The 27,755-nt window shown below is 42.4% G+C and overlaps 1 long non-coding RNA gene across 1 annotated transcript in view; it reads left to right on the top strand.

Annotated features, from left to right (window-relative positions):
- LOC149749152 (uncharacterized) overlaps nucleotides 1-27,755 on the top strand; it is a 76,071-nt gene that overhangs the window by 21,489 nt on the left and 26,827 nt on the right. The gene's annotated exons all lie outside the window — the stretch shown is intronic.

Below are 27,755 nucleotides of genomic sequence, written 5' to 3'. Positions count from 1 at the left end.
TGTGACTTTGGGTAAATGACTTACCCTCTCTGAGCCTCAGAGAACTCATTTTTAAATTGGGGATGATAAGGCCTGTCATGCAGAGTGGGTGCAAAATGAATTCAAGAAAGCAACTCAAAGTAGTTACTGAGCCCTTACTATGTGTCAGGAGCTGTTCCAGCCTTATGAATACAATGGTGAACTTGAACGTGCCTTCAAGGAGCTTGTGTTCAAAGGAGAGGGCCAAGCTAATGAGTGATTACAATAAAGCAATATGCAGGCTAAGACAGTTTGAAGCATGAAGGGCCTCAAGTGCTCAGGGAAAATAAGTAACTCAGTTTAGCTCAGTGGTTGTCTGCCTTGACTATTGATTAGAATTCCCTGGAGAGTTAAAAAAAAATACCAATACCCTGGACACACCACTGACCAGTTAAATCAGATTTCTAGGCTGTAGCTTGGGGACCAATAATTTTCAAGTCCCCCCAGTGATTCTGATGTGGATCCAGGTTTAAGAACCACTGGTTTAGGCTGTGATCCAGGGGGTAATCAGAGGAAGCTGAACTCTTGAGGCTGAAGCCTGCAGGACGATCCAGAGATGGCCAAATGTAGAGGGTTGTGAACCATATGTAAAACAAGAAAAGCCGTGTGTGTGTGTGTGTGTGTGTGTGTGTGTGTGTGTGTGTGTTTATAGAGCTGCAGGGGAAAGGCAAACGATTCTGTCTGGGTTGAGCACAGAGTCAGAGAAGAGTGGGGTGGGAGAGTTAAGCTGGGGTTGGAACCCAACGGTCTTGAATTACATTCTAATGAAATGCCTGTGTAGAGGGCTTAGCGCTGGCTCGTGGCAGGTCATCAGTAAATGATAACGATGGCTATTAAGTTCTTAGACTCATTTACATCTGGGGTGGGAGGGACATTCTAATTATGTCTGCTCAGGGGTCTTAATGGAAAATTAATTCTCAAAACATTTCAATATCCCAGCCTTGTGAGCAGGAAGAAGAGGTTACACTGTCTGGGTTGCTGGTTTCACTCCATTCAAATTGTGCCTTCTGAGTCTAGTGAGTGACTAATTCCTCACTAGATTTTTATTTGTTTTTATTGTGGTAGGATATACTTAATACAAAACTTACCATTTTAACCATTTTTGAGTGTACAGCTCAGTGGCATTAAGTATGTTCACATTGTTGCGCAACCATCACCACCATCTATCTCCAGAACTTTTTCATCATTCCCCAATGAAGGTCTGTAGCCATTGAACAAGAACTCTCATTCCTCCTTCCCCTGGGCCCTCGTAACCTCTTTTCTGCTTTCTGTCTCTATGATTTGACTATTCTAGGTACCTTATATAAGTGGAATCATACAATATTAGTTCTTTTGTGTCTGGTGCTTTTCACTTAACACAATGTCCTCACTAGATTTTTTTAAATTTTATTTATTTATTTATTTATGGCTGTGTTGGGTCTTCGTTTCTGTGCGAGGGCTTTCTCTAGTTGCGGCGAGCGGGGGCCACTCTTCATCGCGGTGCGCGGGCCTCTCACTGTCGCGGCCTCTCGTTGCGGAGCACAGGCTCCAGACGCGCAGGCTCAGTACTTGTGGCTCATGGGCCTAGTTGCTCCGGCATGTGGGATCTTCCGAGACCAGGGCTCGAACCCGTGTCCCCTGCATTGTCAGGCAGATTCTCAACCACTGCGCCACCAGGGAAGCCCCTCCTCACTAGATTTTAATAGGTCTTTTGCTTGGACCTTTTTTTTTTTTTTTTAAATTTATTTATTTATTTTCCTTTGGCTGCGTTGGGTCTTCGTTTCTGCGTGCGGGCTTTCTCTAGTTGCAGCGAGCGGGAGCTACTCTTCATTGCGGTGCGTGGGCTTCTCACTGCGGTGGCTTCTCTTGTTGCGGAGCACGGGCTCAAGGGCACGTGGGCTCAGTAGTTGTGGCTTGCAGGCTCTAGAGCACTGGCTCAGTAGTTGTGACACATGGGCTTAGTTGCCCCACGACATGTGGGATCTTCCCGGACCAGGGCTCAAACCCGTGTTCTCTGCATTGGCAGGCGTATTCTTAACCACTGCGCCACCAGGGAAGTCCCTGCTTGGACTTTAAACTCCAACCTTTTAACAGTGTAGGAGTAGCTTCAGTGTTAGGGAGTTCATAATGTTTCAACCCAGCATAACATGACAAAGCAGTGTGTAGAGTGTGTGCAAAGTCCTGCTGAGTCTCCATGTCAAAGGTATGAGCGTCCTGAATTACCTGCTATGGCTTATCTCTCTCTGTTTCCTCAGACGACATAAGGACAACGTACGGGTTGTTATTCTCTCTTTATTTTTCTGTCAATCATATTTTTTGGTTGTAACTCATCACTGTAGGCTATTTATACCTGAGTCAAGTACTAGACAAATACAGTGGACTTTCAGATGTCTCTTTTCTTGAAGCTTGATAATACGTAGGAACTGGTTTTTAAATAATCTCAGTTTGTGTTTATATTAAAGCAGGAACAACTTGCATCTTCACAGCCTTGTGTTGTAATGAGTAGTCCAGTTACATGACTGATCTGTTTTCACAGTTTTCTCTGTCCTCCGAAAATGTTTATGAAAACTACTCAAAAGGATGGAAAGCACTTGGCCTAACAGTCAGCTTAATCTTCTGGAAAGAACCTGAATTCTTTCTCTTTTTTTCCTTATCTTACTTTTTCCTTTCTTAAAATTTTATTTATTCAAAAATATTTCTTGGGTCCCTAATATATGTCAAGCACTGCATTAGGGCCCAAAACAAACAATAGATATGGTGTCTATTCTTGTACAATCTAATGGGGTTGATATCGGTTATTGATTTGTAGAGTTGATTTCTGATTCACCATCATCTAGTGCTAAGTTCACAGGATATTAAGTGGATCATGTATTCTTACATGTTTCTTTTTTTGTAACATGAGAGGGTAGAGCCACTTAAAGGGGTCTAGCTGACTGGCTGCTAAGATGCCCCACAGGGTGGTGAAATTCCTGTCATGTGGGTCTGATGTTAGATTTGTAGTTCCAGGAGTTTATATGCCAGTGCCTCGTGAAATACCTCCTGATATAAGAGGAGAAGACAGACTCATGTTAATATATAAGAGAATGGTGTAAATCCAAATGTTGATTTATTAATTTTGATGGAGAATATCTGTTTCCAGCCAAAAAAATATTCATTTTTATCATTCTATGAATCCTTTCTGCATCAGGGTAACTGAGGGGCTGAATTCATAGTCAAAGGGATACTTAAGTGAAGGCAAAATTGAAGTGAAGTTATGTAGGTGGTCTCAAGGGATGTTTTATCCAGACCAAGGAGATGCCTGGTATAATCCAAACCCCGTAGCTGAGAGTACATGGAGAGTGAACCGATGTATCCCCCCAAGTCGTGTCTGGCCAGTGATGGGTCCTTACTGCGCTTTCCTTTCTATGCCCTCTTTCCTTCTGGTTCTAGGCTGATTACTGTTCTGAGTGACACATTCCCTCATCACATATGCTAACATCATCAAGATTGAGCTATAGTCAGATCAGACTCTTAATTGAGCTATTCCATCTCTTATCTTTGCTTAACTCTGATCTCATCCGTAATGGGTTATGATTGCCAGCCAAACTCTTAAGAGTTCTAGGACTCTTCTTGTATCTCTGTCTAATCATATTGTTCTCTCCCTCCACTATCACTGCATTCAAAAAAGTGCTAGATTTCTTTAGGACAGAAACATTACCCTTACATAATCCATGAGGGTTTTTTTTAATTAGTTAATTAATTAATTTTATTTTTGGCTGCGTTTGGTCCCCGTTGCTGCACACGGGCTTTCTCCAGTTGTGGTGAGCGAGTGGCCACCCACCGTTGCAGTGCACGGGCTTCCAATTGCTGTGGCCCCCCATGCTGCAGAGGATGGGCCCTGGGTGCGTGTACTCAGTAGTTGTGGCGCACGGGTCTAGCCACTCCACAGCATGTGGGATCCTCCTGGACCAGGGCTCGAACCCATGTCCTCTGCATTGGCAGGCAGACTCCTAACCACTGCACCACCAGGGAAGCCCTGGTTAGGCCTTTCTATTCCTTCATCCATTGAATCCATTTCTACTGTATTTGCCTATTGACTAAATTTTAAGGAAGTGCTTTGAACTGAATTCAGACCCAGGCTTTCAGGGAAAGAAGATTTGGTTCTTCATCATGACCTAGACTGCAAGGGTTTAGTTTGAAAATATCAGAAATACCCATTCTTCACTCTTTCATCACTTTCTCAGGCATCCCACTTTGCCCTGAGACTGGGTCAGTTTCCCTGCTTCTGGAAGCCAGTCTCCTCCTTTTTCCTGTGGGCCCTTTCTAGACGGCAGTGTCTTGACTGGACCTACTTGAGTTATAACCATCTTGGATTTATGTGCCATTTTTATGAGAGTCTTTGAAATGTGATAAGGTAAGCAGCCATCTGTTTTATATGTACTAAGTCTGGGCCTTTGTCCAGATGTCTTTATATTTTCAGAATAATACCTACTTAAATTTTATACTTTTATATTATATTCCTGACAATTTTACATTATCTTCCATAGCTGGAGAGAACTGAATTTCTTTTGTTCATGGACTTCTAACAGTGACTTCACGCCCCTGGACTTCATTATCCATTTGCAACCATCTGTTGGTAAATGCAAACTATAGAGTTTAACCCTTCACACTTCCTGCGTGGGAATCTAGTGCATTGATATCCTCTTTGTCATCACTTATGATATTGCTTACCTCTGGAAAATTAATGTGCTGGCTAGTGGCATTTTCACTTCCCATTTTAGGACTTCTGGGTGTGATGCGTTTTTATGAACTGTCCAGTATATTAATAATGGACGAGCGATGGAGTCATACAAGCACACGGGGCCTTGGCGATTAAGGTCCCTGGGGATTCAGAAGAGCAAATTATAGAGCACATTTTATGTCTTGGAAAGGGAGCAGATACTATAATGAATTTTTAAGTTAGCATTTTGTTCAGTCTTCTGAGACCCTGGCAGCTTGCTGAGTTTACAGGGGTCAAAAGCACCTGCAGAGAGGAATTTCTCAGTCAGAACCGACATTTAAAGTAGTGGTGTGTTAATGCTGAGACAGAAATCCTGCATGCAGTTTTTACAACTTCTAGCTTTTGCAGCTGGATCTAATGAATGATGCTCCAAGAGGTTGAGCCAGCTTGCCATCTTCCAGGCTCCAGTTCCATTATTTATGTCCTTTCCAATAAAGTCTATGGCACATACTTAAATTAAAGACTTAGCTTTGCTAAAAGTACAGCCCAGTACCTGAATGGAGGCCTGTGTAAATGCTGTTGGATCTCCATGGTTTTCTTCTTAACCCTGCTATTCTTATTTAGGTATACTCAGCGATTTAACTTAAAATCAAGTACATTTTCAAAGATTCTGAGTTCTTGAGGCTCTTCTTTGGAGAACGAATCTTATGTGATTAGTGTTTGATTAAGTGTTCAAAGAGGACAGTTTTCATCACAATGTCAAGTGGAGATGTGTCCTAAAAAATCGGATCAGAACTCAAAGGTAAATTGAAGATTCCATGAATTTTTATGATATTAGCACAGAGGAATTTGAGATTAAAAAGAGAAACCAAGTATTTTGGCAGTCTTCAGCAACAGGCTAAAGAAGTTATGACCTAAAATCAAATGTAATCCTATAGGCCACAGTTTTTTTAAGGCACCAAAACCATGGAAGTAAGGAATATATAATCTACTCCCCTGTCCACCCCCCATCAGAGCAGAAGCTATGGGCCTTGACTCTTGGACAGGCTGACTAACTTCTGATACCGTGTTTGTAAGTGCACACGTGAGCCCCATATAGGCCTTGAGTGCACATGTAGTCCTATTGTTGTCCAGATCATAGTAAGTCTTGGCCACCATTTTATCGTTTCCTTAAATGTCCCTCCGTATTTCAGGCATCCCCAAGATGGTATCTGCTTGTGTTCCGGAACTTATGCACTCAAGTTCTTTTGCTGCCCTGGGAATGTTTCTGGTCACAGAGCCAATTCTATACTATGATCTTTCGGTCTGTTGCTGGATGGGGTGGGCTTCTTCTCCAGGGCCTTCAGTTTCATGGTTAAACCTTCTCTCCATCACGGTTCAGACCAAGGCCTCGGATGGTGAAGGGGAAGACTCCATCCTATTCCACCCATCCATCTCCCTGTCTTTCTTCTTCCAGGCACCCCTGCTAACCTGGAAAAGAACTGATTCTTCGGTCAAAGAATGATCCCCTTTGATTACCAACTCAGGCTGATAGATTTCTGCAAGGATCACTAGGTTGTCAGTTCTGTAGACCACAATCAGTTTGGACACAGGACACCCTGCGGCACATGCAGTTTACGTGAACAGCAGGAAATGAAGGAGCTGTAGAGATACACTAGTCAGTGCAACAGTGAGTTTTCAGGCAAGCTTAAAGGACAAACAGGATTCATCCAAGGAATGTTAATACCTTTTGATTGATCTTTGAGATTCTCTGCTGTCCATGATAAATAGAACCTTATTTATTTATCCCTCATTCCTCTGTGCTACAACTGGACACTAAAAAAGATGTAAAAACTGTAGAAACTTCAAAATGGAAATCCAGTGTTTCTACGCTCAAGAAGTAACCCCTAAAAATGATCCATCATGTATAACTCTCTTTTTCATGTGTGCATGCTCTCTTGCTCCACACACACACATACATTCTGTATGTTGTATGATATATCTTCCTTTTTTCTCCTTTATTGGCATATATAGATGTACTTCATTTTTATAAATTTGTTTTATTTATTTATTTTTGGCTGCATTGGGTCTTTGTTGTTGCACATGGGCTTTCTCTAGTTGCGGCGAGCGGGGGCTACTCTTTGTTGTGGTGCGCGGACTTCTCATTGCGGTGGCTTCTCTTGTTGCAGAGCATGGGCTCTAGGCGCACGGGCTCAGTAGTTGTGGCTCTTGGGTTCTAGAGCACTGGCTCAGTAGCTGTGGCACATGGGCTTAGCTGCTCCGTGACATGTGGGGTCTTCCCGGACCAGGGCTCGAACCCTTGTCCCCTGCGTTGGCAAGTAGATTCTTAACCCCTGCGCCACCAGGGAAGCCCAAGGTGTACTCCATTTTTAATGGGTATATTGTATGGTATATTATGTAGAAAATTAGAATTTTATTAACTAGCCATTCATTCATGGACATTTGAATTATGAAATATTGTATTTAGAAACAAAGCAATATAGCAAGATTATCTGTCATAAATAACAGTTGAATGCCTGCCAGTGTCACAATGCATTTTTCAGCTGAATCAAGTCTGAATACTTTCTGTTCTGATTATTCTAATCAATGTTCACAGCAGCAAAGAACTCTGAAGAAGGATCTTGTTTGTGCTTATTCCATCTAAGTAAATCAGTTGTGTGTTTAAATTATAGGTTTGCCAAATCATTAGTGTTACAAGTGTGGTTGAGACCATAAGTTTAGTTCAAAAGCATGCTTGGAATTTTGTAGTTTCACAATTCACAGCAAGAACCAAACTGATTCAGTTCTTTCTAATAAATAATATCTTTAATAACTGTCCTACTTAAGCAGGTAAATGTTTTTCTTTGTTGAACAATAGAACCAGAACTGTGGTTAATTAATTTTCTGGCTCTTTCTTTCTGTTCTGTTGTGCCTGCACTGCCAGCCCCTCCCTGTGTACAGACAGGTGAAGGAGGCCCTCACCCCCTGGCTTCTTGCACAGGCCATCACACTGTCAAGGTCAGCAGGAGAGGACTGTTGCCCAGTGGCCCCGTGTTGTTCAGCTTGGCCTGGACACCCAGCCTCCCCAAGGGCTCATCAGGACTGATCCCCTCAGCCTCTCATCCCACCTGAAGCCCACACCCCTCCAACGCTTCCACATTGTCTGTGCCCTCTGCTACTGCTCACCACCTCCACTCATCTGACCCAATTTCCCGCTGTTCTCCAACCTCCCCAAACTCCTCCCTGTGCCATTTGAATTGATGGACTGCCAGGGCAAACTGGTGTTCTGAAGGCCCTTACCACCTGCCTGACCTAATCGAAGCCCAGGTGCTTCCTGTGGACATCACTTCCCCTGCAGCCCTCTTCAGTGGAAGCGGCTTATTTTCACTGTTCTATTATGATTATGTTAGTAGTAGTAGTAGTCACAGTGCAAGTACCACAGGCCCTTGAGCTTGAGGTGAGTGTCCTCCTAGCACCCCCTTGCAGCTTCCAGACCATATCTCTTCTGTCTTCCTTAGAACACCCAGCTCCTTTGAATTTTGTGCCTTCAGACTTGACTTCCCATCTCTGTTGCTGTTATCTACAGCCCCTAGGTCCTCCCCATTCATTGCTGACCAGACTGCTTCACTGTCTTCCTGTCACTAGTGCCGGGCATCGTTCTTGGAGATTTGCATACAGCACCTCGCTTCTTTGATCCTCTCCCCCTCTCCTACAGTCCTAACTTCGACCTTTCTGTCACCAGTAACTGGACTACCTCCCAGATCTTTACTGCGGACATTCATTTCTTGACCACTATCTTCTGTGCTTCCAGCTTGCCTCTTCCGGTCCCCGCATTTCAGGTCATTTGGACCTTTACTCCATTGACCTTTCTTTCTCTTTGTTTTTCTTTTACTATCATTCTTCTGCTCCTATTGTTGGTTCCCTCCATGTCCAGCTTAGATTCTTTGTTCTGTCACCGTGATCACACCCCAGCAAATATCCGTACCCTTTCTTGTCTCCCTCCCTCTCTTAAACCTGAAACTAAATAAATAATGTTAGCCAGCCTCTCTTTAAATTCTTGGCGACTGCACCGTAATTCTACTTTATTTCCTTGATATATTAGCTTTCGCTTTCCCTAAAGTGACTGTTTCAATTAGTTTCCGCTCCTGAATTCTTCTCCCCACTTGCATTGATCCAATGATCTTGCCTTTTATACTGCTTAATCAGATAAATAATAAAGCAGGAACCCCCTTATCATTCTGTCATGGTTCCATCAAACAGCTTCTCTCTACCTGTAACCACAGTCTTCAATTCACTCCTGTTACTGTGGATGAAGCTCTCCTGAGCGTATTTTTTTGTTTAAAAATTTTTTTAGGGCTTCCCTGGTGGCGCAGTGGTTGAGAGTCCGCCTGCCGATGCAGGGGACACGGGTTCGTGCCCCGGTCCGGGAAGATCCCGCGTGCCGCGGAGCGGCTGGGCCCGTGAGCCATGGCCGGAGCCTGTGCTCCACAACGGGAGAGGCCACAACAGTAAGAGGCCCGCGTACAGCAAAAAAAAAAAAAAAAAAAAAAATTTTAATTTAAGTCTAACTGCTTATAATATTATATTAGTTTCAGGTATACAACATAGTAATTCAATATTTTTATACATTACAAAATGATCACCATTATAAGTCTAGTTACCATCTGTCACCATACAAGATTATTATAATATTATTGATTATATTCCCCATGTTGGACATTCCTGAGCGTATTGAACATCAACCTCCTGTTGTGCCCTGGTCCTGTCATAGTGAGAGCTATGAGTTTCAGTTTTATTTGGGAACTTGCTGAGGACTATAGCCCGGGAGACAGCCTCTCAGTAGCTCTGAGGAACTGCTCTGAAGAGGTAGGAGAGGAACCAGGATGTATATATGAATTTTCCAGGCTGGGAAATACATGTAGTCAAGCATACATCTTGGCAAAAGGTTACTGCTAGCCACGAGGATCAGATATCTTAGTTAATGAATTTAGTGCTTTTCTATGTATGGGAAATGCAAGAGTTTGGGCTCATTGAAATTCTCCCTTAGATATGCATTTTAACTATCGAGGGGCCCATATATCCAAAACACAGAATGCTTCATCCTGAATTCCTCTCAGGGTGTCCTTGTAGGTCAGCGACTGCAGTGGCCAATGACTTGACCCTTGTAGGACTGGAAAGGCGGGCAATATTCTTTGTTGACAGTCCCATATCCCCTCTCATTCACATCTTGGGGTCTGGACTCCAGTAGTAATCACTTGCCTTGGTGGCTAAGTACACAGGCAAATCTCGTCTCTGCCACCTCCTAGGTGCATTTAGGAAAATTATGTAACTTTCCTGTGCCTCAGTTGCCCCATCTGTGAGATGCGGTGTTAATGTTATATACTTTGCAGAGTTTTTATGCAGATGAAAGGTGAATTTAGTGATGTGCATAGGACAGGCTGTGTCTGCCTTAGCTGTTCTTCACATGTCACCCCTTCCCGTCAGCAGGCGGACTTGCTCTAGGAATTTCATCTTGAACCAATAGACCCTTCCCTTCTCTTTACATTTCCTTTGACCCCCAACTCCCACTTTGTTTCTCTGCTCCTCCAAACCACAAAGCTTCTTGTTTTCATCTGTTTCTCTTCACCTTCAATCATCTCGCTTTAGTCCAAGCTTCTCTTGCCTGGATTGCTGCAGTGGTTTTATGATACCTTCATTGTTAATCAGATAATGTGACTGACTTTAAAAACCTCTCCCAGGAATAAAACCAACACTCTTATTCTGGCATACAGAGCCCCACAAGATCGGGACTGGTTAGATAATGCTTCAGTGATACTGAGAAGCAAACCACCCTAAAAACTCTGGCTTAAAACAACTCTCGTTCTCCTGGATCTGCTGATGTCAGCTAGTTTGCCCATGTGCCTGCAGGTTGGCGGAGAGGGCTGGGGTTGCTGGCTGACCTGGGCTCTGCAGACTGGGCAGCCCTGCTTCACGCTGCAGGTTTGCTCGGGGCCAGTCTGCTCCAGGTGTCTCTCATTCTCTTGGCATCAGTCACCAGTGGGCAGTAGCAGAGCGCAAGAGGGCTGCTACGCACCCGAGCACAATTCTTGTGTCTTATCTGATGACATCCCATCGACCAAAGAAAATGTCATGGCAAACCTGGAGTCCAGGGGTAGGGAAATACTTCCTCTTTTGTGAGAGGAGTTGCAAAGTGACATGGCAAAAGGCATGGACACGTGTGTGTGTGTTTGTGTGTGCATGCATGTGAGAGAGAGAGGGAGAGAGAGATAGATTGGGTCTAATATTTCAATTTAACACACCGTCCTCTGACATCTCACATCAGTTACCTCCTCGCCCACAATGCTCCAGCCATACGGGGCCTTTTCCCTGTTCCTTGAACACAACCGATTCCTTCCCGTTCTAGGGCTGTTTGTACTACATTACACTATGCTATAAATTTACACGTAGATTTAGCACTAGTTTTCCAGAGGATTCCAGTGACATGACAGCTATTCCTTTTCTCTCTTCACTGTTTTTAGCCCTTAAATTTTATTTTAGTTTTGATGATCTATTCCCTTAGAGTCTTCATTGACTTGAGGATAAATCTGAAAGGCTTTCAGATTCACCATCAAATCAACAAAACACTTTTATTTTCCTCTAATACTGTGAAAGCTGCCAAAAAATGAAAAACAAATTAATTTGCTCTACATTTGCTCAATAGGAATAATGGATAACAGGCAGAACACTATGAGGAAAAACCAAATTTAATGGAACTTTAGTATTTGGGAGTTGAGATGATTTGGATTTTGTGAACTTCTGCATTTAATAGATGTCATTTTCTAAGCATTTGTGAGCTCGTTTATTTTCTTTATTCACATTACAACATATTCAGTGGTCAGTTGGGTGTTAATTTGCCAAGTGCATCCCAGGCAGCTTGTGGGGTATCCTGTGACTCTGGGGGAGCAAGGTTTGCAAAGATGGAAGGACCCAATATAAAGTGCAGGTTGGGGTTGGGGGTTGACCCAGGAGGCACTTCAGCAGCAGGTTCATGGATGAAAGGGACCAGTGGAGGGGGAATTCAAAGCATGGTACTTTTTGCTTCCAAGAGAGGAGTTTGGGACCTGGGAGCAAGGCATGCTGTTTTCTTATTCAGCAGGCGTAGGGAGAGCAGGCAGGAACCACTTTCCTGGTGGAGAAAAAGGGCAGCTTTACAGCAGTGCTTGGTAGCCCCAGGCCCAAAGTGGGGGAGAGGTGTGTGTGTGTGTGTGTGTGTGTGTGTGTGTGTGTGTGTGTCCTTCTGCACAGCTGAAAGGCACATGTTTGTCACGATTGTGATGAACATAACAGCAGTAGCTAACATAAGTGAGGGCTTTCTGCAGGTCAGCTATTCTGACAGATGTTTTACAGCTGAGCTCATTTAACCCCTGTAATAACTCTCAGCAGCTCTATTAGTGTCATTTCCATTTTAAAGATGAGTTAATAGAGGAGCAAAGAGTTTTCAGAGGACGTTCAAGTGATAGAATCAGATTTGAGCTCAGGTCTGTCTGATGGTAGCACCGTGTGCTTAACCGCTGTGTGACTCTGCCCCACGCAGGGGGCTTCAGAGTCCAGGTGAGAATCACCGGGACCCACTATAGCCTGCAAACCCCTCTTACTACACCCCCTGTAGGGAATGCAGTACATACAGCACCTGGGGCTCCAGGAGTGGCAGCAGCCCAGCAGGGAACAAAGGAACTCAGTCTGCAAGCTGCTACTGCCTGCGTTTCAGCCACTCTGGGAGGGAAAGGTGCTGTGACTGCGGTGACCAGAGGTGAGGATTGCGGCAGAAGCAGTGAGCTTGTTGACATCTGGGTCAGGAACAATCTGTGGGGCACCGTGGGACCCTTCTGGACACCAAAGGGCCTAACACCCCTAAGAGCCCTGGCTGAGTTGTATCAACTGGGAATTCACCTACCTTATTACCTATCCCATCATGTTATTTATTAACATGAATCCAACAAGGTACACCTGGAGCAGACACCCTGCCTTCTCATTATGAATATTTCTGTCACTTTTCAGGGATGCAGCTGCACGCTGGCACAGCTCCGTGTCCTCAGATCTGATGACCAGGCTTCATTACCCTGGGGCAGGGGCGGGGGGGGGGGTGGTTCCTTGGGTCCCACTACAGCCCTGTCCTGTCACTCACCTCCCCTCTGGCCCCACCCACTCCACTCCTGGGATTATTCGTGCGGACAAGGAATTGGAAGCACTCAGAAGGCGGGAACTAGAATGGATGAAGCTGGTGGGCATGAGAGCAGTTTGGAAGGAGCCTTGGTCTGGCTTGGTCCCTCCCCTTGTGTCAGTCTGATTGGCTGATGTGGAAGACCAGAAATAGCAGAAGCAGTGCACACTGATGAGTTCGTTCAGCTGAAATGCTCTGCAGCGTATTCCCACTTTCCTGTACCTTGTATCACCAGGGGCTGTTATCAGGATCAAATGAGATGATGTAGATAGCCTATTTCATGAACTATAATCCTAGGTATAGGGTACTTTTTGAGCTTGCAGAAGACTGTATTATTTATAAACATTTAAGGCTCTCTGTGGAAGGACTGTTCATCCCCACCCTGTTGCTATCAGGCTTGGTCATGTGACTTGCTTTGGCCAATAACGTGTGACTAGAAGTGATATATATGTCATTTCTGGGCAGAAGCTTAAAGACCCAGCCCATGGTTCTCCATGTTCTCTCTTCCCTGCCTCTGTCTTCATTAGGATGGAGCCAATGTCAGCTTGGGTTCCCTTGTGATTCACTGAGCAAACAAAGCCCATTGCTGACCCAGGATGGATATGCACATGAGTGAGAAATAAAGGTTGTTTTAAATTGCTGAGAGTTTTCAGGTTGTTTGATCCTGCAGAACAGCCTAGCCTAGCCTGAATGATACACAGATAAACCCTGAACATTTTCAGACATTTCTGGAAATTAGTGCTCAGTTGTGAAATGCAAATGCTGCTATCAGTAACCAAGTTTGAAACACTTAGGAAAAAAGCAGAGAAACAATCCTATCCTTGGTTTCAGTTTGAACAGAATACAAAGATGCCTTTTTATTCATTGTTGTATTTTTTATTTTTCTCCATATCTTGTGCTTTGGTCTTTAGTGGGAGTTTGGTTTTTAACTGGAATGTACACATCCCAGTGTGCAGAAAATGCAATACAGTGTATTTCTTTACCTTCACTGCACAAATTTTATATATTTTTTATATTAGTGCTAGGGGATATGATAAAACTGATTATTGTCTTAAAAATTATTTTATACATTTGTACTCCATTATCTTTTTTGTAGTATTATGCACTTTGTGGAAAAATATCATCTATGACATAGATTAGCTTGTTTGAAGCAATTAATAATGTCACTACAATTTATATCATAAAAACTATGCAATTTAAAAATTAAGAAGTTTATTTTAATAAATTTACTTTAGAAAAATTAAGGCTACCTGGAAGTATCGTGCATTTATTTTTAAGTGAAAATACTTTAAAAATGTTACTGCTGTTGAAATTTATTTCATGAAATAAATGATGAATTTTTTTTTTAACAAATCTGCACCCCAGGGGAGGTATATGAGATTTAAAAAAAATTCAAGTCTTGTGGCTTGACTGGAGGAAGATAGAGCAGATGACTTTACAAGGTTGCTTCATATGTGTGTGTGTGTGTATAGTTTTGTGTGTGTTTGTATATGTGTGTGTGTGTGTGTAGTATGTGTGTGTGGAGAGAGGGAGGAGACTTATTCTTTTTTATTTTGGTTTTTAGGATTTTTATTGTATTCTTGCACAGAGAGTACAAGAGAGACTTGCAGCTTTTTAAGGCATGCATTTCCTGTAGACAATTCTTACAGTTTTAAAGGAAAGTCATTAACAGATCCATCTGATATTTTTGACCTGAAATTCAGGACAATCTCCTATAAATGTTTACTGTGGTGGAAGGCAGCAAAGGGTATTAAAAAAATACATGGGCCTTGAAGACACACAGACCTGGATCTGAATCCCAATGTTATCACTTCTTAGTTATGTGCCTTTGGACAAGTAAATATACCTTTTACCCTCAGTTTTTTTCATATATAAAATGGACATAATGGTGCAGTTCTCTATGCTATAGATTAAAAAAATAAGACAGAATTCTTTTTCTGGATCTTTGTTTTAATCAGGATACCTAGAACAGTGCTTGACACATGTTCGATAAATGTTGAATGAATGAATGATTGAATGAGTGAATAGCATAGGTAAAAATACTAAAACAGTTCTATAAACCATATGAGTTTGTATCTATTTCTGGATCCCTTATTCTCTTCCTCTGCTTTGTCTATTCCTGGAACGCCACCAAATCAGGCAGTGCAGTCATCTGTCAGAAACCAGTAGCGTATTTGTGTGTGTGTGTGTTCTTTAGAATACTGTTCATTTTAAGATTTCATGACACCAATGCACCCAATGAGGTAAATACATTTTCATGCTTTTAATTTGCATATGATTTATGCATTTCCCACAACTGATATCAGACCAGCTGTATGTTACATTACCTATGAATAAGTGCATGAATTAAGACAAGATGAGTAGTGGAAACATTTTTAAAATCAACAATAATGATCACCAAGCAACTGAGAGCCACGAAGCTTAAAAGCAGCTCAATTGGTTTCTTATTTCATTTATTTTTGGTTTTGTTACAGCAGTATTCTTATAGCTCATTTATGCTCATGCCTCCTTCTTACAGCCTGGACTTTTACATGGGAATAATGGCTCAGAGAAAGGAAAGAACAAGAGACACAGGATACTTTTGTCAATAGGAAGTTTGTAATCTAAAAAGAGACAAGCTGCAAAAATGTGTCATTCAATCCAATAAGGTACCAGTAAGGTACCTTAAGGTACTTTGTAAGTGCACCAATAAGGTACTATGTAAAGTCTCAAAATGTGTAGCACAGACAATGGGAAAATGAGAGTAGATAATACGGAACAAAATGTGTCTAACTACACCAAATTCAGAAGTCAAGGTAGGGAGAATCAAGGTGAATGGGCTTTTTCAAGAGAGGCTTCACCTATCAATCTTGAGGTAAGGGCTACTGATCCCACAGTCGCATATTCAGATCAGAGTCTTAATAGCATCTTAGAAATAGGAAAACCGCTATGTATCTTTGCAAAAAGATTAACCATACCATGATATGTAATATCAATTCTAAATGACAGGTAAGTGAAAAATTAGCCATTGATATTCTGGGTAGGTGTGAATTCTCTGTGTTATGGCTTGAAGGGAACAGCACTAGTGTAGCTTGGGAGTTTGCTTCCAAAAGTGATATTTTCCCTTCCAAGAAGGATCAAAAAATTCTTTTTCATGGGGTTTTGCTTTTGCTATTGTGGAGTCTGAGTCCTACGCCCCATATTATCCTACAAAGAGACTGGAGTCCCCAGACCAGCGGGAGGTTTGTGGAGGTACAGTAGAAGTAGTGTGGCATGTTAGCAAGGAACTGGGCTTTTTAGTCCTGGTGTTGCCTCTGATTAGCTCTACAACTTTGGACAAGTTCCTGAACCTATTTTAGAGTATGTTTGGATATAAGTGTGTTAACCATGCTTCTAGCTTCTATAAATTTGATGCTTTCACATCCGCCTTAACACGCATATGCTGGACATCCCTTGTTCTGGGCAGCCCAATAATATGCCTCAGTCACTTTTCTTGGCCTCCCCCCTCTCTCATTCCCTCCCGGCCCCCTCAGGAGGAGCCCTCTCACCAGGGGCACACTTCTGCAATGCAGACCACCCAATCCAGAGTTCACACCACCGACCATCTCCTTTCTCAGGCTCTTATACTCTGGGCCATTGCACACTTGTTCTAGTGGCCGCAGGACCAGGCACCAAACAACTAGGGATAGCTCCTGTGCCCCAGAGCTTGCTGACATTCTTCAAACTTGTCAATCCTAAACCTACTGACTCTGTCTCCCCTGTCCCTTTCAGTGGGAACCACAATAAAGGCTGTTGATCACTGTTCCCCTCTCCTTCTGCTTAATGAGCAACCCCGGTTCTTCCTCCTGTGGCCCACTGCTCTTGGGAACTGTCTTTCCATGGCAGTCATCTCCTGATCTGTTGGCCTAACTAGACCTCAACTTTTCTATTAATATACTCTATTTTAAGACCGTAAGGAACTGACTCCACTCTAAGTCCACTTAACTATAGTGAAGGCTCAGAAGTATGAGAACTGGGAACTGTGGAGAAGGTTTTTCTAGGTTGCCAGGGCTGCTTCTCTGTGCTTTGCTTTGTGCACCTGCTTCATTCCTCTTGCTTTCTGAGAGCTGGCCTCCTTTGCTGTCCTGGGCGTGACTCATCTGCACTGCCCTCAAATGGTGCCCTTGGCTGACAAGTCTGTTCAAACCCAGAGTTAATACCTTACTGCCTTAGGCTTTCTCTGTCCTTCTTCCAAATTCCTGTGAGAAAAAAAAATCCCATCAGGCCAGTCCAGCCTTGGGTCAGTTGTCCATTAATCACTGCTGCCAGGGGGTAGGCCGGACATGGCTTACAGAGGGGAAATGGGAGGAGCAAGACCTTTGACTAATGTCTAGTACCTGAGGGCATTTTGCAGTATTTTTTCAAAAAAGTATTTAAAGGGATTCTATTTTAAAAAATCATAAATAACTGAAAATATGACAAGTTATTATTCTTCAAAACCAGATTTGCTTGGTCAGGTAGCTCACTTCCCAAAGAACGAAGATAAAATTGAGAGGTCTAGAATGTTATTAAGTCCAATCTCCTGATAGGAATTATAAATTGAAGACTTCCCAGAGTTCTAAAGCAAATTCTGAAAAAAAGTTGTACCTATTGTTTACATTATAAGTAACAATAAAGTTTATTTTTTGAAGTCCCAGGAAAGCTAAAACTTGGAAATTATTTAGCAATAAAGGAAGGATTGTTTCAGAGACCAAGTTGAAACATTATGAAAGGCTAGCAAATAAGGTAACAAATATACCTCTTAGAGTTTGAAAAGATTGTAGGTCAGGGTAAAGAGATTTGAAAGTAATTTGGCTAAAATAAAGAATCCAACATTAGAACTTATAATTTTAAAAAAGGAGATGATTTAATTATCAATATTTTGGTTTCAAGAGGAGTTCTGCAAATGATAAAGAAGTACAGTGCACCTCCTTTGTTATGGGCTGAATGTTTGTGTCCCTTCCCCCACCCCCAAATTTGTATGTTGAAGCCCTAACACCCAGCACAGCTGTGTTTTGAGATGGGGTTCCTTAGGAAGTAAAGTTAAATGAGGTCATAAGGGTGGTGCCCTGATCTGATAGGTATAGTGTCTTATAAGAAAAGACACCAGAGGGCGCTCTCTCCATGTGCATGCAATGAGGAAAGGCCACGTGAGGACACAGCAAGAAGGTGGCTGTCTGCAAGCCAGGAAGAGGGTCCTCATCAGGAACTGAATCAGCCAGCACCTTGATCTTGGACTTCTAGCCTCCAGAACTATGAAGAAATAGGCGTCTGTTGTTTATGTCACCCAGTCTATGGTATTTGTCATTGGCAGCCCAAGCAGACAGACATCCTTTGTCTTTTTTGCCATGATACTTTTAAAAATATCACGGTTTTTAAAATATCACGGTTGTGTCCTCTATGAGTTATTTCCATGCCAAACAAAGAACAAAAAATTCTGCACTTTCCTGGAGAACTCTGAGGAAGGAAGCTAATATTTTTCTCTTTAAAATGTGTAAATGGTGTCAACATCTTTCCTACGTCAATTAGCGATTGGTTGCCTCTTATTGCCCCAGTAGAGTGTATGGATGGGGAAGCTTAGTTGTAAGGTAAGATGGCCCAAATTTGAGTTAAGGTATTTTTTGCTTAAATATATTTTAAAACTTGCATATTAATTTGTTTGGAAATGCAGTGCAAACTTCAAGCCCACGAGCTCCACAGCTGCTTTTCCCAGCTCTGCTAAACTGTTTCTAGCTGGAGCTGAAATCTGAACCTTGGATTATTTCAAGGCACATGGATAGTCACAGGGATAAAAGGCCACTGCCAGGACATCTTAACTCTCCATGATCCTGTATTAAGACTTTGTTAAGGAACAGGGGACAATGACACAGACTTGCTGATTGTGAAGTGGTAGAGGTTCTTGGGCATGGTAAAAGTGATCTGCTTAGGGATTGGATTGGGTTTTAGCTGCAGACTGCTTGCTCATTCATAGTCTATCATCCAGTGAATGAAGTCCAAATTCCCACAACTTCAAATCAGAGGTTGGCCTATGGGCCACTTCTGGCCTGCAGGCATTTTTGGGTAAATTCTCTCATAAAAATCAAGCTTTTCGGCTTCCCTTTATTTTTCTGTTAATTTTTATTATTTATTCAATTATTTTTGGCTGCATCAGGTCTTAGTTGTAGAACGCAGGATCTTTGTTGAGGCATGCGGGATCTTTCATTGAGGTACACAGGCTTCTCTTTAGTTGTGACGTGCAGGGTTTTCTCTGTCTAGTTGAGGCATGCAGGCTCCAGGGCTCGTGGGCTCTGTAGTTGGCAGCACACAGGCTTTCTAGTTGAGGCGTGCAAGCTCAGTAGTTGTGGCGCACCGGCTTAGTTGCCCCATGGCATGTGGGATCCTAGTTCCCTGACCAGGGATTGAACCTGCATCCCCTGCACTGGAAGGTGGATTCTTTACCACTGGGCCACCAGGGAAGTCCCTTGGCTTCCCTTTAAAAACAGAAAGAGCTGGCAGGATCAGAATAATGTATACCCCTGTGGGCAAGTCATGAGGTCTCTAGGTCCCCAGTCTCCACCACTCCCTAATGTCTTTGCTTGTCCCCTTCTACTCATTCATATTAGCAGTGGGTCATTTGGGATCAGAGACGTTTAAGACGTTTGCTGCAAACCAACCTTCTCTTTCTCAAAAGTCAGTGGGCAGCTAGATCAGGACAACTGGCTAAAACACTATAAGTTAGTCAACTTTAGTCATTATTTACAAATAAAATATGAAAGAGGGGTTCTAACAGGATGACGGTTTCTGTGTAAAACAGGTGAACAAAAACTCCTCCTTGGAAAACACAAACCTATCCTTGAGCAGAAAGATTCAGTCTCTGGAAGAAGACTGAATTTTGCAACTTCAAATATATTTGCCTTTATACTTGAAATTTAGAAACCCCTTAGATTTTATGAAATTAGGCATAAGTGAGCTCCTTAGCCACTCTGAGGACTCAGCAGTACTCATAGAGGCAGGACAAGCTTAAAGTGTAAACAGAGGCAGGAGAGATTGGATAGGAAATGAAAAGAGGGAGAGGAGGGGAGAGAAAAAGAATGAGAGCCAAAGAGAGGAAAAAGAGAAGGGATGAGCCTCGCAGGGTTCCATCACTCGTTGTTTCAGAGCCATTTTGATTCAGTTTTGTTCTGGGCTGTTATTGTTAACTAATCCACCAGGTGGTGCTCTGAAATACCAAATAAATTTTGGTCCTTAATTTTAAAAAATTACATTGCTTGGACTTTCCAGTGCGGATTGTTATCAAAGCTGGAAAGGATACATGTCTGATTATTCTTTATTTGAAAATATTTATATTATAAAAATACATGAAGTATTTTTATAGAAGGATGAAATTTAGGAGGAAAATTTGAAATCCATTTAAATTATGTTATTATCAGCACTATTAAAAATGTAATTATAAATTACAGTGAATATTTGTGCCCCCCAAATCAATATGTTTACATATCCTCTTCCCAGTTTCTTAGGGCTGAAGCCAGCCCCCTGTTAGAGCCATCTGTCCCCACCATGTGCCTGTGGAGTGCTGAGAAAAGTTCACTGGAGGAGTCTAATTTTCTGTATTCAGCCTGGGCTCACCAGTCACACCCCAGCTCCATTCTTCATGTTTTGGTCTCTGCTTTTGGTATAGCTGTATCCTCTGGGGACCCTCAGAAGCCTATGTCTGGCTTGTTCATCCAGCATCCTGCTTTCCTCTTGGCTGTTTCCAAGCACCATTCCAGGATAGGTCTGACTCTACTCCCCATCCCAGAGCCACTGGAAGTGAATTCAGACTATTTTAAAAGTCTCTAATTTATGGTACAATATAATTCAAGGAGGAAAAAACAAATGACATGAGGAGAAATATGCTTTGGGCAAATATGCATTGGGGGCTGTGTTCTCAAAGATTTGCCGTTAAATAATAATAAATATGATTCATATTATCATTTATCAACAATATCTTTGGAGTTAGACTGTCCTGAGTTCAAATTCTGCTACCCCACATGTTACCTCTGTGATTATGGCAAAACTAGATAGCCTCTTTGAACCTCAGTTTTCTCTCCTGTGTAATGAGGATAATAATTCCTATTTTGCATGGTGGTTACGGGGATTAAATGAGATCATGTGCTTAAAGCACCTAGGTTAGTCAGCTGCCTAGCAATTTCATGCCCTTTCCTTTCCCTTCCTTACCTTATACCTGTGCTCCAACTCTAAATTTGTACTCCAGTGCCAGTAACAAGGACAATTCTGTGCTCCCCGAAGCCTTACTCCTGCCGCGGTAATCTGCTTCCAAACTTTCCCGACCCTGCCCACTAGTTGCATCTCCACCATCTTGCCTCTTCTAGTTGCTCATTGCCCTGTGCTCTGTCCTGCTGGGATGACCACCTGATGTGGTTTGTTGTACCTCTTTGTGGCCTGTTGTCTACCTGCCTTCTGGAATGGCTACTATCCCTAACAACATGCCCTCTGGGTACATCTTCCACTCCCCTTCCCCCAATGAGATCCTCATTCCCGCTGCTGGGTTAACCCCCTAACTAGTTAACCCACTTTGAAGACCTCTTCTAAATCACTGGGCCTGATGCTTTAGGAAGAGGGCTGTCCAGCTGCACTGTGCATAGCATCTCTTGCACACCTGGACGTGTGCAGAAAAGTTATGATTTTTAAGTTGGACTTGGAATCGGGTGGTCTGTATGTCCTGACAGAGACTGCTGGCCTCTGGTAGTACAGCTTGAGGATCTGCAAAGGGACCCCCTGGGTACCTCATAAAACCTGTCTCCTCCCTCATAAAACCTGAATCCTTTCAAGGCAGGAGTCCACATAGGGGAGCCCAAGGCAGCATTGCCAAGGTTGTAGTAGGAAGTCTGAAAAGTGAGGGGAGGCTATCAACAGAAGACTGAATGAAGAGCTCAGAAGCTCTGTGTCCTCAGAGCAAGTGGTTCAGGCTCAAGGCCAAATACACTGACAGAGGTAGTTATAGGAGCCTGTGGGAATGGAAAGCTGCCAGCCGGGAATACCCATTAGAGACGTGTGACTGTTACAGTAGTGGTTTAGCTGGGCATTCCCATTTACATATATTTAAAAACCAATTTAATAGTTCCTGGATACAACTTGCTACCGTATTTCTGAAACAGTTTTTATGCTACAAAGAGCCCTTTAGGAAGTCCACTTTTCTGAATTATTTTGCATTCTCCACAAATGCTTTTTCTGCCATGAAGGATTGACTCAACTTATTAAGATTTAGCCTCACACAGATTTTACATTAAAGTCTTAAAATCAAAGCATTTAAAATTCTGAGAGAAGTAACAAACATATTTTAATAGACTCTTTGCAAATGTGCCACTTTGTTTACGATAGAAATGGTTGTGAAAATCTGCTCCTTTTCCTAGATAGTATTCCTGATTGCAGATACAGAAATAGTGCAGTAATTGGCATTTGATCACGTTCAGGGTTCTATTAAACTCGTTCTTTTTTTTTTTGTGGCTGTGTTGGGTCTTCGTTGCTGCACGCGGGGCTTTCTCTGGTTGCAGCGAGTGGTGGCTACTCTTCGTTGAGGTGTGCAGGCTTCTTGTTGCAGTGGCTTCTCTTGTTGTGGAGCACAGGCTCTAGGTGCTTGGGCTTCAGTAGTTGCAGCACGCGGGTTCAGTGGTTGTGGCATGCGGGCCCTAGAGTGCATGACCTTCAGTAGTTGTGGCACGCGGGCTCCATAGTTGTGGCATGCAGGCTCCGTAGTTGTGGCTCATGGGCTCTAGAGCGCAGGCTCGGTAGTTGTGGCGTAAGGGCTTAGTTGCTCTGCGGCATGTGGGATCTTCCCAGACCAGGGATCAAACCCGTGTCCCCTGCATTGGCAGGTGGATTCTTAACCACTGTGCCACTAGGGAAGTCCCTACCTACACTTGTTCTTAATGCAGATTTTATCTTCAAAACTTTAGTCTGCTCTCCACAAACAGTAACAACTATTTGAGCAATAAACCAAAATGCTTGTGGTTCCAGTGATCCCAATGTCATAGTTTTAGGGAGGCCAAAATAAGATGCTTCAACTTGCCAAAGCCGTTTCTTCTTAACCTCCTCCAAAGAGTAATGCCATTAGCAGCTCTGCATTTCATTCCAAATTGCACATGCAATCATTCTCTCTCTTTTAAAAAACAAAACACTAATTATTCTGAATTTTTTTCCCTGAATAGTGCAAGTGGAAAAAACTTAGATAAGTTCTGATCACAAGGTGTTTTTGGTTTTATTTTAAGTTTTACTTAAGTGAACTTTAAAAATCAATATAAAGGTTGGATCTTAAGGGCAAACACAAAAAGCCAATCTCAAAAGCTTATGTACTATATGATTATATATTATAACAGCCTCCAAATGACAAAGTTACAGTAATGGAGAATGGATGGGTGTTTGCCCAGGCCAGTGCTGGGGGAGGGGTGTGACAATTAAGGAATAACACTGGGGAGTTTCTTTGTGGTTATAGAACAGTTCTATATCCTGATTGAGGTGTTGGTTACTTGAATCTACACCTGTGGCAAAACTTCATATAACAATAGACCAGAAAAAGAAAAGAAAAAAATGTATGTAAAATTTGTGAGATCCGAATAAGGACTACACGTTAATAATAAGGTGAGTTAATAATATTGAAAAACATCAATGTCCTGTCTTTGGCTATGTGCTAAGGCTGTGTAACATGTTATTATTGGGGAAGCTGGGTGAAGGGTACATGGGAACTCTACTATTTTTATAATTTCTTGTCTGCCTTAAATTACTTCAAAGATAAAGTTTATTTTTTAAGAAATACTTTTAAAAAATGAGTGGAAGGAAATAATTAGATATATGAAAGGTTTCTTTTTTCTTTTTAATGCCAGAGTGTAAGTTCTTTGAGTACCTATGGAAATGATATTAAATGTTTTAGGAAAAAAGGAAGGTTAGCAATAATGCGTAGCAATTTTCCAGTAATGATTTCCTAAATAATGTTTCCTTTTAGTCATAGTTTCTTTTTCCCTCAGTAATTTCCATTTATAGTTATGAATTTGGTCCCTAGTCTGTGTGCATTTCTGCATATTTCTGGAGAGAGGATGGGGTATTGGAAGAATCTTGACCAGCAGGTATAGGTGAGGCAGAGAAGAGAAATTCTTATTTTTTATACTTACCAAGGGTAAGAACCTAAGCATTTAAACTTATGAATTATTCCTTTGCATGGCAAGGATGCATTTAGATTGGAAAAAAAAAAAAAAGCTACAAATGAGTAAAGGTACCTCCAGTTGCCCTCAATCCCTAGATGGCTCACTTTTATGAGTGTTCTTCAGGAGACATTTGGGAAGGGGCTGGAATAAACAAGAATAAGGTGGTAATATTTTCTGCAGTATTGGCCTTGGTCAAAGTGTTGGCAACATAAGAACATGCTCAAAATTGCTAATTTTCTCATTCCAATGCAAGACCTCTTCATACTACAGAGGTCAAAGTAAATTTTCCCAAAATTGTTTTAAGGTTGATGCTTACCCTGAATCTTTAGGTCAATATGGTACCAAATCTCAAGGCAATAATCCTGAGTTGATTTTTAGTCTATCCTTAAAAGGAAAAAAAAATATCGATGCGAAAGAAGATTTCTGTTTGATATTCAAGAATGATTCTACATTGCTCAGTAATATAAACAAACTTTCGAGATTCTTGGAAATGGCTTGCTAAGTTTAATTTCCTTTGTAGTTTTGGCCACTCTAAACTCTTCTCCAAAGCCTTTGGACATTTTGAGGTCAAGGGAGGCCACAATAGGAATTACAATTGCAGCTACATGGAGTGTCTGTGTGGAATGGAGAATATGACTTCTTTTATTAAATATGACACAAATAATTACCAAAGTGGACCCTGGTACCTACGGCTATATAATACGGTTTGGTGCTGTAGAGTAGTAGTAGTTGCAGATGAATCATGAAATTAACATTTATGAGACATTAATTAGTCCCTTTCTAATATCATTCAGTGCCTATATGTCTTCTCTGCCTTTCATTGATTTTGAAATAAAGAAAAAAGTTGCCCTGGTTCTAGTGAGCCTTATAGAAATGATGGCAGAATATCTCTGGATGGGGCTCTTGTTGATTGAGGACCCAGATAGCATCATCATTCCTTTCTCAGTGTCTCTCCAGACATTTTAAAGATATCTTAAATATCCCGAATGATGATTTGAGAATCCCTAGAATATAGATCCGTTGAAGGCAGGGGTTTTATCTGTGTTCCATGCAATACCCCTGATGTCAGAACAGGTCCCGACACAAGTGCTCAATAGCTCTTTTGTTGACTTGAATTGGTCACTTGATGTTGGGAAAAGAACTTTATCTCTGGAGTCAGACCAACCTTGGTTAGTATCCTAACTCTGCCACTGGATGACCTGGGACAAGTTACTTCACTTCCCAGGAGCTTCAGTTTTCTCATGTATAAGCTGCTGTCCAGACTGAAATAGCATGAGCAAAGCACCATGCACAGAGCTTGGGAGGTTCTGAAGGGCTTAGAGAGTGACTGACCATTCCCTCATTAACTCCCATCAATCCCATCCTTTTCCTGTTAGAGCTTTCTGTTTTTCAGAATGCCACTGATTTAAAAGGAAGCATTTCAGAGAAGGCTATCATGATATCTAAGAATTCCTGGGCAGTAGAACTAACTCCTCGTATTCCTCAGCTTTACCAACCCTAAATCAACTTCCACATTGGATCTACGCCAACATATACGTGGAAAGCGCCACTTTCTAGATTTCCATCAATGTTCACATTCATTATTTTCAGGTAGGAGGGGAAGTCTGGGTTTTGTTGTGTTTTTGTTTGTTCTATTTTATTTTCCACTTATCCAGTACATTCATATTTGGCCCTCTTGGATGTCTAGGATGGCCCAAAGAGCTAAAAATGCAGACCTTTCTTCTTCCTTGACATTCATGGTTGATACATGAAATTCCTTTAACAAATGATTTTCAGGCATTCTAGTCTTTGCGGTTGATTAACGTTCTCACTATCACTCAGCTGTGATATAACTTAAGCCTCTCACTTACTGGATTAGTTAATGTTGTAGTCAGTTTTTGATTGCTTACTGTGTATCTGTGCATTCTAGTGCTGGGAAGGATAAGTAGGAGTAAGAAAGAAGTTGAGGGGGCTTCCCTGGTGGCGCAGTGGTTGGGAGTCCGCCTGCCGATGCAGGGGACACGGGTTCGTGCCCCGGTCCGGGAAGATCCCACATGCCGCGGAGCGGCTGGGCCCGGGAGCCATGGCCGCTGAGCCCGCGCGTCCGGAGCCTGTGCTCCGCAACGGGAGAGGCCACAACAGTGAGAGGCCCGCGTTCCGCAAAAAAAAAAAAAAAAAAGAAGTTGAGAGTATGGGCTCATTCTCAGGGAGATAATAAATATAAAGAAAAATTTTAATATATTATTGTATTTATAAAATGGCTTGCATAAATAAAGGTGTTAAATAAGTGGTTAGTATAATTGCTGGGTTTATGGTTAAACTCTATAGACTAATTTTGTATGCATTAGACAACAAGGAAAAATTATTTGGGAATATAGGCATATGCATGACAGTGTGGTTTATGCCATATTTATATGTTGTTTTGAAGAGCAAGAATGATCATAAATAGGCTGCTTACATCATAGGCTGTCCAGCAAAGAGGAAGCTGCCAATAAGGGCCAAAAGAAACTAATGGGTATAAAGAGCTGGTGCCCTTTCAGGGAGGCCCAGAGATTAAAATCACCATGTCCATGGAATGTAGAAAATTCCATTCTGGTATGGGCCTGCAATTCTGTTCAAGGGAATGAATCCAAGAGGCTCAGCAGATGGGGGTAGGAACTCTTAGGTAGAGATGGTTCTCTATAGGCAAGTGACAAAATCATCGGTCAGGGAGGTCCTTCTGGGTAAAAGAAGTGTCATGGTCTGGGTGACCCTGTCTGTAAGACATGCTGGGAATGTGGAAGAAAGAAGGGCTGGATTAAGAGCTGGCCAGGGTTGGAACCAGGGAGAATTAACTGGGACAAAAGTGTTGACCTCCCCTTTAGAAAGGGACTAAAAGTCCAAATCACTAGGTTTAAGAAGGTATAGCAAACTCTAATTCACTTTTTCCCTAAGTGGCAAAAAGTCCTAGGGATGGATCACCTAGGGTACTTGTTAAAAATACGTTGTCAGGCCCTCCTCGGATGTCCTGAACCAGCACCTCTAGGAGAAGGGCTCGGGATTCTGTATTTTTCATGAGTGCACCTGACATTTTATGGCAGTAAGTTTGGAAAATGCTGCTTTAGTCCAATGCAGTCTGGCATCAGAATTCAAGTTCTGTTATCCAAGAGTCAGGACAAGGCTGGGAAGCAGGGCTTTTTGGATTCAGAGGGATATTGCAAAGAGTATGTCAAGAAGGGATCCTGGAAACAGGATGCAGTCCTGAGAAATAGGACTGTTACTTTCTGGGTGTTAGAATTAGGGCTCTGGTGAACTGATCTCCTTACACACGGCAGGGCTCTAGTGCTCATCGGAAACTAGAGGAGATCCTGAGAGACAAAATAGCAGTCCAGCATCCCAGCCACAGATGAGTGTGGTGGTAAAACTCCTCCAGCCCTCTTGATGCAAATGAAAGATTTAGGCTTGTGTGGTATTCCTGTCTGATGGCCTGTGGAGGCCATGGGGTAAAGCCACACACTTGTGGGCAAGCAGCAGGTGGTGTCTCTCTTGAAAAGGATTTTGTTCCTGGATGGCAGCCATTGGGGAAAACGGATAGTCCCTGACCAATTTATTTCAAGCCTTCATTCTTTGGGTCCAGATGTAAAAGGGTCTGGGTGTCCTTGAAGCTTCACCCTCTTGAGTTCATCTGGGTCATGTGATAGATCTCCCTAAAGAGAAAGAGGGATATGAGAGGATTTGAGTAGTGCTG

Source organism: Delphinapterus leucas, chromosome 5 (genome assembly GCF_059928025.1).
Source record: "Delphinapterus leucas isolate spDelLeu-1000000601 "Yukka" chromosome 5, BTC_Dleu_Yukka2, whole genome shotgun sequence".
In the NCBI taxonomy this organism is placed as follows: domain Eukaryota; kingdom Metazoa; phylum Chordata; class Mammalia; order Artiodactyla; family Monodontidae; genus Delphinapterus; species Delphinapterus leucas.
The sequence above is the reverse complement of the archived record's forward strand: the minus strand, read 5'-3'. Positions and strand labels throughout refer to the sequence as shown.